Source organism: Notolabrus celidotus, unplaced genomic scaffold (genome assembly GCF_009762535.1).
Source record: "Notolabrus celidotus isolate fNotCel1 unplaced genomic scaffold, fNotCel1.pri scaffold_233_arrow_ctg1, whole genome shotgun sequence".
In the NCBI taxonomy this organism is placed as follows: domain Eukaryota; kingdom Metazoa; phylum Chordata; class Actinopteri; order Labriformes; family Labridae; genus Notolabrus; species Notolabrus celidotus.
The window spans coordinates 1-2,894 of NW_023260080.1; the positions used below are offsets into that span (position 1 = coordinate 1).

General features: G+C 38.2%; 1 long non-coding RNA gene across 2 annotated transcripts; it reads right to left on the minus strand.

Moving 5' to 3' along the window:
- Positions 1-293: 293 nt before the first annotated feature.
- Positions 294-2,654, minus strand: LOC117809120. 2 transcript variants are annotated; one of them, XR_004630439.1, is made up of 3 exons: positions 2,577-2,654; positions 1,021-1,177; positions 294-461 (listed from the first exon to the last, which is right to left on the minus strand). It is a non-coding gene; the product is annotated as an uncharacterized LOC117809120 (long non-coding RNA). The 2 variants fall into 2 exon arrangements; XR_004630440.1 differs by lacking the exon at positions 2,577-2,654 and adding an exon at positions 1,821-1,984.
- Positions 2,655-2,894: the final 240 nt, after the last annotated feature.

Here is a 2,894-nt window from a genome sequence, read left to right on the forward strand (position 1 = left end):
TTAAGCGATATGGATGGCAGCCCCCAAATAACTTGGGCAGATCAGACATCTGCTGCCAAAACACACAACCCTTAAATGAACAAGATAGAATAAAGCAAAACCTACAATTGATGTAGAAAATATGTTTCTTCACTAATCCACAAAAATAAGAATTAAACAACAGAAAGTATAATTATCTAAATCAAGAGAGAAATAAAGAAAGTAAAGAAATATGAAATTGGTAGCAGGTAGCAGTGAGTGTTTCCTTGTGTTCTGTGCCTTACACATCGTCTTCCTCTGGATCAGGCCATTGTTATACCACTGCTCACTGTCCTCTGGTATGGAGAGTAAATCAGAGTCCACAGCAGCTACACTGCTGTATGCATGCACTGCTTTTTTGTGTTGACATCTGAGTAAGTGCAGCCTGCGATTGAGGACACTGATGAGCCCATGTGAAGCATCCTCTGTCAGGTCAATGAAATCTGTAGAGGAAATTTTGTTGGGAAAAGATAAAAAAAATAATGTCACACCCTCGTTGAACAACTTTTTAACAGCTGTTTCCAGAAATGTTGAAGTACTTTCTTAATCCGTGTTCTGCTGAGGAGTTATAACCCTCAGAACAAACAAAGTGATGCAGCCCCACGTTTTAACCACTGTCTAAATACTAAATGTCAGAAACAGAAAAACATGCCCACACTATCTTTTCAACAATGAATTTTTCCAGCACATAGAGAACTCATCTTATGTTTAAACTAAGGGGCTCCACCACAGCTGCAGCTACAGTGACCACCACTAAAAAAAGAATTAGTTTCAATATCAGACAGCAATGATTACTGGCCCAGAAATAGAAGAAAACTCTAAAAGTCAAAGTTTATGTTCAAAATAGAGTTCTTCGTCAATCTTAAATAAATAATACAGTAAGAGGTTGCATTTTCTGTTCTGAGAACAAGGTGTCTCAAGGACATCAGATGACATCTACCGATGTAAGACAATTTGATAATAGTGGATGAACATTTTGAAATGTGAAGGTCTTGTACGTACTGCTGGTTTTGATGCTCTCCAAAGTCTGTTCTTTGACTTCCTCAAGTTCTTGCATGTCCCTAAGAAGGTACTTGATGTGTTGAGACACACAAGGATGATCTGCTCCTCCTCCAAGCGTCTGACCAGCATGACCTGGTCAAAGACAGACCTCTTCAGCCTGAAGTTGAATTAAGAAGAGGAAAGGAACAGAGGGTTAGGCATGAGTATTTATGTGTTGAATTTGTACTGCACAATAATTTGTATGAGTTAACAGCTTTTCTAGTTTGCAAAAATGACATTACATTTGTTTTCTTCAATTAGAAGAAAACAAGTTTTCAAAAGTTTTTGTTGAATGGAGGTGAGATCCATCATTTCTGATGCATTCTGGGACGTTGGGGTATCTAAAGGCTAACATTTGATTCTGAACACATTGTTAGCTGCACTATCATGTTGACATGTTTCTAGAGTTAGATAAATGAGGGATTACCACAGACAGACAGTTTGCCATTAGACCAATTGTCCTCTTTTATCCTCCATACATTCCTGCACACACTGAAGCCCTGCTGATACCTGATTGGTCAATAATATTCAGACTACAAACGTACTACAAATGACAACCAGCACACTCCCAATCTTAAAATCCAGACCTCAAGTAACATACCATACATTTGTATGTGGAATCTGTAAAAGGAGATTATATGAGAGGTGACCGAGTAGATACTCCATGAATTTGGAGACATCATGTCTGGTCAGAAGTATCATGATCATAAACTATGTTCAAAAATTAAAAGACAACTGTGCCACTCTAACAATTATAATACCATCTTCATGTCTCTCCAATGGAAGGACATAGCCCTCTGTGAGACTGCAAGCCAACTCCTCGTCAATTTGATCTCCTTCCACCAGGATGTTGTATTCCAAGACTTTTTCTCAAAGCTTCTTCTTGAGCTCTGTCATTGTTTTTTTCTTTCTTTGTCTGACCCTGTTACTATGTGAAAAAATGAGACAAAATGAAAACAGTGTCACTGTATTGTTACAGATGGAGGTAGTCTGTGACCTCCAGGGCTCCTAACGAGCCCATCATTGAGAGCACCTGCCCTCATTGTACCCAGCTTGAGCTCATCAGCCTGGCTGCTCAATAAAAGGAGCTCCTTTCCCTCAGTTAGGTGTGTGCAACAGAGAAGACAACACCTTCAGTTGTTTTCTCTGGGTTTGTTTGAAGAGTGTGTTGTGAGAGAGTGTGTATGATTGTGGAGGGAAGGAGGGTGACTAAAGGATCATTAAAAAGAGGATTGATCTCTCAGGAGAGTTTTTTCAGATTACAGTTGGTTTAGGCCTGTTCCTTAGTTTGTCTAATCTTTGTAGTATTAGTGGGTGGCTGTGGAGCTTTACACCTCCACTCCACCTTTTAAACCCCAAAGGCCTTACATTTGTTTGTATTTGAGGGTTTGAAGTTTCTTTTTGTTAGTGTCCCTGTCTGTGACCTCTGTCCTTCATGTCATGTGGCTGGCAGACACATAACAATATCATAAAGTTGTTTTTGTAAACCGTAACATAAATAACTCTGGACTACAAACCATGCTGACAATCAGATCTTGCTTCTTGTGCAAAAGTGTTGCTGTGATGTTTTCAATATCAGCCCTCAGGTCTTCAGTACATCCAGGTGCATGGACTCTGTCTAAAAAAAGAAAAAGAAAATATGGAGTGCAGAAATGATTTTTTTAAGTTTTAAATATGGCTTTTACCTAAAGTTTTTTTTTTTTTTTTTTTTCCTTTTTTTTTTTTTTTTTTTTTTTTTTTTTTAATAGAGATCCAGGCATTAAAAGATCTTCTGTATGTGTGAGAGGACATTAATGTCCTGTGAATGTTGTATCTGTATCAATCAATCTTTATTT